General features: G+C 66.6%; 1 non-coding gene across 1 annotated transcript in view; it reads right to left on the reverse strand.

The window, feature by feature from the left end:
- Positions 1–69, reverse strand: part of LOC141281780 (18S ribosomal RNA) — a 1,855-nt gene extending 1,786 nt beyond the window's left edge. Inside the window, exon 1 of the ribosomal RNA XR_012336145.1 lies at positions 1–69. This exon is cut by the window's left edge and continues 1,786 nt beyond it. This is a non-coding gene — a ribosomal RNA (18S ribosomal RNA).
- Between the last annotated feature and the right edge of the window lie 9,931 nt (positions 70–10,000).

The following is a 10,000-nucleotide window of genomic DNA, read 5'->3' on the forward strand; positions in this document are numbered from 1 at the left end:
GTGTGCACTTAGACCTGCATGGCTTAATCTTTGAGACAAGCATATGTTACTGGCAGGATCAACCAGGTAGTAGCCGTAGGAGAGCCTCGCTCTGACCCGGGGTTCACGCGGCGCGGGTCCCGGTTTCCACCCCCCGGGGGGAGTGGGACCGGGGCCACTCTCGTGTGGCTCTCCCCTCTCGTAGGCTGAGGGGCGGCCGGGTGGGCCGTAACCGAGGAAAGGTGCGTTTCGCGGGGCCGGGTGGCCGCGACGGGCCGGGGGCGTCTCCGCCCTCGGTCGCCGAGGCCCTCGCCGGCCGCCGGTGGCGGACCTTCGCGTCTGACGGACCGTCTGAGTCTCCCGCGGAAAGGGTCGGGCGGGCTCCGGAGAGCCCCCCTGGAGGCGAGAGCGCCGGGTCGGGGAGGAACCGACCGCCCATGGCGGCCGACGCGCTAACGTCGGCCGGGCGGAGGCCTGCCCCAGGCGCAGTTCGATTTCCAGAATCTCAGGGCCATGACACACAAAGCGTATCCGGGCGTCACCCCGTAACGGGTCATTAAGGCTGAGACGTGGGCGGCCCTGTCCCGCCCGGGGTTTCGTTTAGCGGCCGACGCCGGTTCGTTTTGCGGCCGAACGACGCCGGTTCGTTTAGCGGCCGAACGAAGCCGGCTCGTTTAACGGCCGAGGCCAGCCGGGTTCGTCCCTTCCTTGGATGATTTACCATTCGTAATAAGAATCGTCACTACCTCAGTGCAGAGGGACTTTTTCGAGGCATTTGTGTCCGCTCGAGAGGCCTCTCGCTGGGCTCGAGAGGTCCTGGGATCCGGTAGCCTATCACCTTGGAGAGTCAGCGAGGTGCTCTTCCCTATATACCCGATGGCACCTGTTCGGGCCACCGTCCCCTGCTGGACGGGGCCCGGCTCTGTACCGCCCCAGACAGAGCGCCTTCGTCGGTCACGAAGGCAGGGTCGTGGACCCTGGAAGCGCACGAGCCACCCGACTCGGCTTCCATAGCGGCTGGCGGCCCTGGCCCGCCCGAGACGAAGCGCCTTCGTCGGTCAGACAGATAGGGTCGAGGACCCTGGAAGTGCGAGAGCCACCCGACTCGACTTCCACGGCGGCCCGGAGGCCGGGCCCGTCCCCGTCCGTGCCCGGGGACGGGGCACCTTCGTCGGTCAAACGCGTTGGTCTTGGACCCTGGAAGTGCACGAGCCACCCGACTCGACTTCCATAGCGGTCGGCGGCCCCGTACCGCCCCAGACAGAGCACCTTCGTCGGTCACGAAGAGAGGGTCTTGGACCCTGGAAGTGCACGAGCCACCCGACTCGACTTCCATAGCGGTCGGCGGCCCTGTCCCGCCCCAGACGATGCACCTTCGTCTGTCACACAGATAGGGTCTTGGACCCTGGAAGCCGTCCCCCTCGACTTCCGTAACGGTCGGCGGCCCTGTCCCGCCGCAGACGGGTCACCACTCCGTCTGTCTGTAGGGTCTTGGACCCTGGAAGCCGCCCCACTCGACTTCCATCGCGGTCGGCGGCCCTGGCCCGCCGCAGACGGGTCGCCACTCCGTCTGTCTGTAGGGTCTTGGACCCTGGAAGCCGCCCCACTCGACTTCCATCGCGGTCGGCGGCCCTGGCCCGCCGCAGACGGGTCGCCACTCCGTCTGTCTGTAGGGTCTTGGACCCCGGAAGCCGCCTCACTCGACTTCCATCGCGGTCGGCGGCCCTGTCCCGCCGCAGACGGTGTGCCACTCCGTCTGTCACACAGATACATAAGGGTGTCTCGGAACCCCGGACGCCGACCGAGACGAAACGCGTGGGGTCGGTGCGCCCGAGAGGGTAGGGTGCCCCGGGGCCGGCCGCTCGCCCGACCGGCTTCCGGGACTCCTTGACCGCTCGGGAGACCTATCCACGCGCCCGCCCGACCGGCGGCCGGGGGCCCTCGACCGCCACACGCGTACCGACGACCGGGGGGTTTCCGTTTTACGGCCGACGCCGAGATCCTTCGACGGTTCCAACATGGGTTGTTACGCTTTTGTGTTCGCCCGTGTCTGAGCATATATGGTCGGGTCGAACCTTTGAGGCCGTAGCCTGGAGATCCAGGGCGGATCTTATCTCACAACACGTGTGTCTTTGAGGCCGTAGCCTAGATCCAGAGACTTTAGGATCTTTTTAGCAGTTTTAAGGCCGTAGCCTTGATCCAGGGCGGATCTTTTGAGCAGCTTTAAGGCCGTAGCCTTGATCCAGGGCGGATCTTTTCACAGGTTTTAAGCCGAAGCGCCTTGATCCAGGGACTTTTGGATCTTTTTTTGCCGTTTTTAGGCCGTAGCCTTGATCCAGGGCGGATCGTTTTGCGGCCGTAGCCGAGTTCCATCACCCAAGGTAGCTTTAGTTTTTAGGCATTAGCCTTGATGATCCAGGGCGGATCGTTTTGCGGCCGTAGCCGAGTTCCATCACCCAAGGTAGCTTTAGTTTTTAGGCATTAGCCTTGATATGATCCAGGCCGGATCTTTCCGCCTAGGCGGCATGCGGATATGGGTTACCCGTCTTTCGACACTCGCCCGGGGCGCTGCCTCACATCAGACGCCCTTCGTCCGTTCCAACCGTTCCAGTTCTTTTAACGGTTTTTCGTTCATCGCACACCGACGCGCACAGACCTTTCTTGGGATCTGCCGCAGGGAGGGAGGACGCTGGAGGTCCACTTTCGAAGCAACCCATCCCTATATACCCGATGGCACCTGTTCAAACGACCGCCCCTTGAGAGAAGGGGCCCTTCCCGTGGCTCGTCCGGGAGGAGGCGCCCGCGTCGGAAGGCGCCGTAAGGTCGGAGACCCTGGAAGTGCACGAGTCACCCGCTTTTACCTCCAGGCCCTCTGTCGTACTTCTCGTGTCCGCTCACGAGACCTCGTTTCGGCTTTATGGAAGTGCACGAGTCACCCGCTTTTGCCTTTTCTGGAAGTGCACGAGTCACCCGCTTTTGCTTCCAGGCCCTCTGTCGTACTTCTCGTGTCCGCTCACGAGACCTCTCTTCGGCCTGGGGGTGCGCCACGTACACCCCCGCGTCCGCATTCGAGTCACCTCTTCGGGCTCATGAGGTAGGGTCGGTGACCCTGGAAGTCAGAGACTTCCAGGCCTTCTGTCGTACACCCTCGCGTCCGCTCACGAGACCTCTCTTCGGCCTGGGGGTGCGCCACGTACACCCTCCCGCGTCCGCTTTCGAGTCACCCATCTGGGCTACGGAGGTAGGGACGTGTGCCCTGGAAGAACCAGACTTCCAGGAGGGAGGGCCGCCCTGTCAGGCCCGCTTTCGAGTCACCCATCTGGGCTACGGAGGTAGGGACGGGTGCCCTGGAGGAACCAGACTTCCAGGAGGGAGGGCCGCCCTGTCAGGCCCGCTTTCGAGTCACCCATCTGGGCTACGGAGGTAGGGACGGGTGCCCTGGAGGAACCAGACTTCCAGGAGGGAGGGCCGCCCTGTCAGGCCCGCTTTCGAGTCACCCATCTGGGCTACGGAGGTAGGGACGTGTGCCCCGGAGGAACCGGACTTCCAGGAGGGAGGGCCGCCCTGTCAGGCCCGCCTCGGAGTCACCTCTCTGGGCTAAGGAGGCAGGGACGTGTGCCCTGGAGGAACCAGACTTCCAGGAGGGAGGGCCGCCCTGTCAGGCCCGCTTTCGAGTCACCCATCTGGGCTACGGAGGTGGGGACGGGTGCCCTGGAGGAACCAGACTTCCAGGAGGGAGGGCCGCCCTGTCAGGCCCGCCTCGGAGTCACCTCTCTGGGCTAAGGAGGCAGGGACGTGTGCCCTGGAGGAACCAGACTTCCAGGAGGGAGGGCCGCCCTGTCAGGCCCGCTTTCGAGTCACCCATCTGGGCTACGGAGGTGGGGACGGGTGCCCTGGAGGAACCAGACTTCCAGGAGGGAGGGCCGCCCTGTCAGGCCCGCCTCGGAGTCACCTCTCTGGGCTAAGGAGGCAGGGACGTGTGCCCTGGAGGAACCAGACTTCCAGGAGGGAGGGCCGCCCTGTCAGGCCCGCCTCGGAGTCACCTCTCTGGGCTAAGGAGGCAGGGACGTGTGCCCTGGAGGAACCAGACTTCCAGGAGGGAGGGCCGCCCTGTCAGGCCCGCTTTCGAGTCACCCATCTGGGCTACGGAGGTAGGGACGTGTGCCCTGGATGAACCGGACTTCCAGGAGGGAGGGCCGCCCTGTCAGGCCCGCTTTCGAGTCACCCATCCGGGCTACGGAGGTAGGGACGTGTGCCCTGGAGGAACCAGACTTCCAGGAGGGAGGGCCGCCCTGTCAGGCCCGCCTCGGAGTCACCTCTCTGGGCTAAGGAGGCAGGGACGTGTGCCCTGGAGGAACCAGACTTCCAGGAGGGAGGGCCGCCCTGTCAGGCCCGCCTCGGAGTCACCTCTCTGGGCTAAGGAGGCAGGGACGTGTGCCCTGGATGAACCGGACTTCCAGGAGGGAGGGCCGCCCTGTCAGGCCCGCTTTCGAGTCACCCATCTGGGCTACGGAGGTAGGGACGTGTGCCCTGGAGGAACCAGACTTCCAGGAGGGAGGGCCGCCCTGTCAGGCCCGCCTCGGAGTCACCTCTCTGGGCTAAGGAGGCAGGGACGTGTGCCCTGGATGAACCGGACTTCCAGGAGGGAGGGCCGCCCTGTCAGGCCCGCTTTCGAGTCACCCATCTGGGCTACGGAGGTAGGGACGTGTGCCCTGGAGGAACCAGACTTCCAGGAGGGAGGGCCGCCCTGTCAGGCCCGCCTCGGAGTCACCTCTCTGGGCTAAGGAGGCAGGGACGTGTGCCCTGGAGGAACCGGACTTCCAGGAGGGAGGGCCGCCCTGTCAGGCCCGCTTTCGAGTCACCCATCTGGGCTACGGAGGTAGGGACGTGTGCCCCGGAGGAACCAGACTTCCAGGAGGGAGGGCCGCCCTGTCAGGCCCGCCTCGGAGTCACCTCTCTGGGCTAAGGAGGCAGGGACGTGTGCCCTGGAGGAACCGGACTTCCAGGAGGGAGGGCCGCCCTGTCAGGCCCGCTTTCGAGTCACCCATCTGGGCTACGGAGGTAGGGACGGGTGCCCCGGAGGAACCAGACTTCCAGGAGGGAGGGCCGCCCTGTCAGGCCCGCCTCGGAGTCACCTCTCTGGGCTAAGGAGGCAGGGACGTGTGCCCTGGAGGAACCGGACTTCCAGGAGGGAGGGCCGCCCTGTCAGGCCCGCTATCGAGTCACCCATCTGGGCTACGGAGGTGGGGACGTGTGCCCTGGAGGAACCAGACTTCCAGGAGGGAGGGCCGCCCTGTCAGGCCCGCCTCGGAGTCACCTCTCTGGGCTACGGAGGTAGGGACGTGTGCCCTGGAGGAACCGGACTTCCAGGAGGGAGGGCCGCCCTGTCAGGCCCGCCTCGGAGGCCTCCCCTCGGGCAGGGGAGGCAGGGTCGGGGACCCTGGAGGAACCGGACTTCCAGGAGGGAGGGCCGCCCTGTCAGGCCCGCCTCGGAGGCCTCCCCTCGGGCAGGGGAGGCAGGGTCGGGGACCCTGGAGGTGCCGGACCTCCAGGGGGACGGAGGCCGAACCCGTGGCCGGGGAGGGTGAGCCTTGCCGGGCTAGGCTCGCGCGGGTTCGAAGGCCTGGTTCGAGAGGACCCCTTCCCCTATATACCCGATGGCACCTGTTCACACTACTGCCCTTTCGAGAGGGGACCCCGACCGGTCCGCGGCCGGGACGGCGCACCTCGGTCGGCCTCGGCGAGTGGGTCGGGGTGCCTGGAGGTGCGCGAGCGGCCCGCCTGGAAGTGCGCGAGCCACCCGACTCTGGCGGCCGGCGCCCCCGGGCCCGTGCCCGCGGCCGACTCGTCTGACCCGGCATCGTCAAGGTCACCAATACCACGGAGCGTCTACGACGCCCCGTTTCCGAGATATCGGCCAATGAACTGCCGGGCGCCGTATCTCGGCCGGGGAAGGTCCTACGGACTCGGGGCCGGGCTCGTCGGAAAGGTCTCGCCCGGGGCTTTCCGACGAGACCGGCCGCGGGTCCGTGCGACCCCGGGGGCCCGAGATACTTCCGGTCGAAAATTCGAATTTCGTTACCGCGCTGCTCCGGCGCCCCGGGTCCGGGGCCTTCGCCCTTCGGGTGGGTGGCTCCTCCGCGGGGGGCCTTTCGAACGAGCCCACCCGCGCGTCGCTAGCCCTTTCCGGGGCCGAGATACGGCCTACCCCCGCGGGATTTTCCCACGGCCGTTTCTCGGGCGCCTCGGGTCCGGGGCCTTCGCCCTTCGGGTCGGTCGCTATGCCGGAGGGGAGCTTTCGAACGAGCCCTCCCTCGAGTCTCTGGCCCTTTCCCGGGCCGAGATACGGGCGGGTGGTCGCGGAATTTTCGCTCGTCCGGGGCTCCGGCGCCCCTAGCGTCCGCCTCGGAGGTCGCCCGGACGCGCGGCCGGTCTCGTTCGAAAGGTCCGTCCCGGGGCTTTCCGACGAGCCCGGCCTCGGGTCCGTGCGACCCCGCCCGCCGGAGATACGTCCGGTCGAAGCTCGCGGAAATTCCCGCGGCCGTATCTCGGGCGCCTCGGGTCCGGGGCCTTCGCCCTTTGGGTCGGTCGCTCCGCCGGAGGGGGCCTTTCGAACGAGCCTACCCGCGAGCCTCTAGCCCCTTCCCCGGCCGAGATACGGCGGTCTGTGCCCGGATTTTCCCACGGCCGTTTCTCGGGCGCCTCGGGTCCGGGGCCTTCGCCCTTCGGGTCGGTCGCTATGCCGGAGGGGAGCTTTCGAACGAGCCTACCCGCGAGCCTCTAGCCCTTTCCCCGGCCGAGATACGGCGGTCTGTGCCCGGATTTTCCCACGGCCGTTTCTCGGGCGCCTCGGGTCCGGGGCCTTCGCCCTTCGGGTCGGTCGCTATGCCGGAGGGGGGCTTTCGAACGAGCCTACCCGCGAGCCTCTAGCCCTTTCCCCGGCCGAGATACGGCGGTCCCTCCCCGGATTTTCCCACGGCCGTTTCTCGGGCGCCTCGGGTCCGGGGCCTTCGCCCTTCGGGTCGGTCGCTATGCCGGAGGGGAGCTTTCGAACGAGCCTACCCGCGAGCCTCTAGCCCTTTCCCCGGCCGAGATACGGCGGTCTGTGCCCGGATTTTCCCACGGCCGTTTCTCGGGCGCCTCGGGTCCGGGGCCTTCGCCCTTCGGGTCGGTCGCTATGCCGGAGGGGGGCTTTCGAACGAGCCTACCCGCGAGCCTCTAGCCCTTTCCCCGGCCGAGATACGGCGGTCCCTCCCCGGATTTTCCCACGGCCGTTTCTCGGGCGCCTCGGGTCCGGGGCCTTCGCCCTTCGGGTCGGTCGCTATGCCGGAGGGGAGCTTTCGAACGAGCCTACCCGCGAGCCTCTAGCCCTTTCCCCGGCCGAGATACGGCGGTCTGTGCCCGGATTTTCCCACGGCCGTTTCTCGGGCGCCTCGGGTCCGGGGCCTTCGCCCTTCGGGTCGGTCGCTATGCCGGAGGGGGGCTTTCGAACGAGCCTACCCGCGAGCCTCTAGCCCTTTCCCCGGCCGAGATACGGCGGTCCCTCCCCGGATTTTCCCACGGCCGCAGCACGGGCGCCTTTGCTCGGATCGACTCGCCCTTTGGGTCGGTCGCTCCACGCGAGGGGACCTTTCGAACGAGCCTACCCGCGAGCCTCTAGCCCTTTCCCCGGCCGAGATACGGCGGTCCCTCCCCGGATTTTCCCACGGCCGCAGCTCGGGCGCCCTTGCTCGGATCGACTCGCCCTTCGGGTCGGTTGCTCTACCGGAGCGGCCCTATCCAACGAGCCAACCCGCTTCTCTCTAACCCTAAGCCCGGCCGAGATACGGCGGTCCCTCCGCGGATTTTCCCACGGCCGCAGCTCGGGCGCCTTTGCTCGGATCGACTCGCCCTTTGGGTCGGTTGCTCTACCGGAGCGGCCCTATCCAACGAGCCAACCCTCGTCTCTCTAACCCTAAGCCCGGCCGAGATACGGCGGTCCCTCCGCGGATTTTCCCACGGCCGCAGCTCGGGCGCCTTTGCTCGGATGAACTCGCCCTTTGGGTCGGTTGCTCTACCCGAGCGGACCTTTCCAACGAGCCAACCCTCGTCTCTCTAACCCCAAGCCCGGCCGAGATACGGGGTACCACCGCCTGACCTTTAAACGGCCGTAACTCGGGCGCCTTTGCTCGGATCGACTCGCCCTTTGGGTCGGTTGCTCTACCGGAGCGGCCCTATCCAACGAGCCAACCCTCGTCTCTCTAACCCTAAGCCCGGCCGAGATACGGGGTACCACCGCCTGACCTTTAAACGGCCGTAACTCGGGCGCCTTTGCTCGGATCGACTCGCCCTTTGGGTCGGTTGCTCCACCCGAGGGGACCTTTCCAACGAGCCAACCCTCGTCTCTCTAACCCTAAGCCCGGCCGAGATACGGGGTACCACCGCCTGACCTTTAAACGGCCGTAACTCGGGCGCATTTGCTCGGATCGACTCGCCCTTTGGGTCGGTTGCTCCACCCGAGGGGACCTTTCCAACGAGCCAACCCTCGTCTCTCTAACCCTAAGCCCGGCCGAGATACGGGGTACCACCGCCTGACCTTTAAACGGCCGTAACTCGGGCGCATTTGCTCGGATCGACTCGCCCTTTGGGTCGGTTGCTCTACCCGAGGGGACCTTTCGAACGAGCCTACCCGCTTCTCCCTAACCCCAAGCCCGGCCGAGATACGGCGGTCCCTCCGCGGATTTTCCCACGGCCGCAGCTCGGACGCCCTTGCTCGGATCGACTCGCCCTTTGGGTCGGTTGCTCTACCGGAGCGGCCCTTTCCAACGAGCCAACCCTCGTCTCTCTAACCCTAAGCCCGGCCGAGATACGGGGCACCACCGCCTGACCTTTAAACGCCCGTAGCTCCGGCGCACAAAGTCCCAGGACTTCGCCCTTTGGGTCGGTTGCTCCACCGGAGGGGACCTTTCCAACGAGCCAACCCTCGTCTCTCTAACCCTAAGCCCGGCCGAGATACGGGGTACCACCGCCTGACCTTTAAACGGCCGTAACTCGGGCGCCTTTGCTCGGATCGACTCGCCCTTTGGGTCGGTTGCTCCACCCGAGGGGACCTTTCGAACGAGCCTACCCGCTTCTCCCTAACCCCAAGCCCGGCCGAGATACGGCGGTCCCTCCGCGGATTTTCCCACGGCCGCAGCTCGGACGCCCTTGCTCGGATCGACTCGCCCTTTGGGTCGGTTGCTCTACCGGAGCGGCCCTTTCCAACGAGCCAACCCTCGTCTCTCTAACCCTAAGCCCGGCCGAGATACGGGGCACCACCGCCTGACCTTTAAACGCCCGTAGCTCCGGCGCACAAAGTCCCAGGACTTCGCCCTTTGGGTCGGTTGCTCCACCGGAGGGGACCTTTCCAACGAGCCAACCCGCGTCTCTCTAACCCCAAGCCCGGCCGAGATACGGGGCACCACCGCCTGACCTTTAAACGCCCGTAGCTCGGGCGCCTTGGGTCGGATCGACTCGTCCCTTGGGTCGGTTGCTCTACCGGAGCGGACCTATCCAACGAGCCAACCCGCGCCTCTCTAACCCTAAGCCCGGCCGAGATACGGAGTACCACCTCTTGATATTCCCACGGCCGTAGCTCCGGAGCCCTTTGCCGCAGCCCTTCGGGACACCCACCCTCGGACGCCCCGCGGAGGGACCTTTCCAACGAGCCAACCCTCGCCTCTCTAACCCTTTCCCCGGCCGAGATACGGGGTACCACCCCTTGATATTCCCACGGCCGTAGCTCCGGAGCCCTTCGCCGCAGCCCTTCGGGACACCCACCATCGGACGCCCCGCGGAGGGACCTTTCCAACGAGCCAACCCTCGCCTCTCTAACCCTTTCCCCGGCCGAGATACGACCCCGAGAACCGTGGCACCTCTACCCGACCACAGTGCACCCGAGGCCGGCCTCGGACCCCCGAGGACGGTGGCACCTCTACCCGACCACAGTGCACCCGAGGCCGGCCCCGGACCCCCGAGGACGGTGGCCCCTCTACCCGACCAC

This window comes from Paramisgurnus dabryanus, unplaced genomic scaffold (genome assembly GCF_030506205.2).
Source record: "Paramisgurnus dabryanus unplaced genomic scaffold, PD_genome_1.1 h2tg000264l_1_43245__unordered_in_group16, whole genome shotgun sequence".
Taxonomy (NCBI): Eukaryota; Metazoa; Chordata; class Actinopteri; order Cypriniformes; family Cobitidae; genus Paramisgurnus; species Paramisgurnus dabryanus.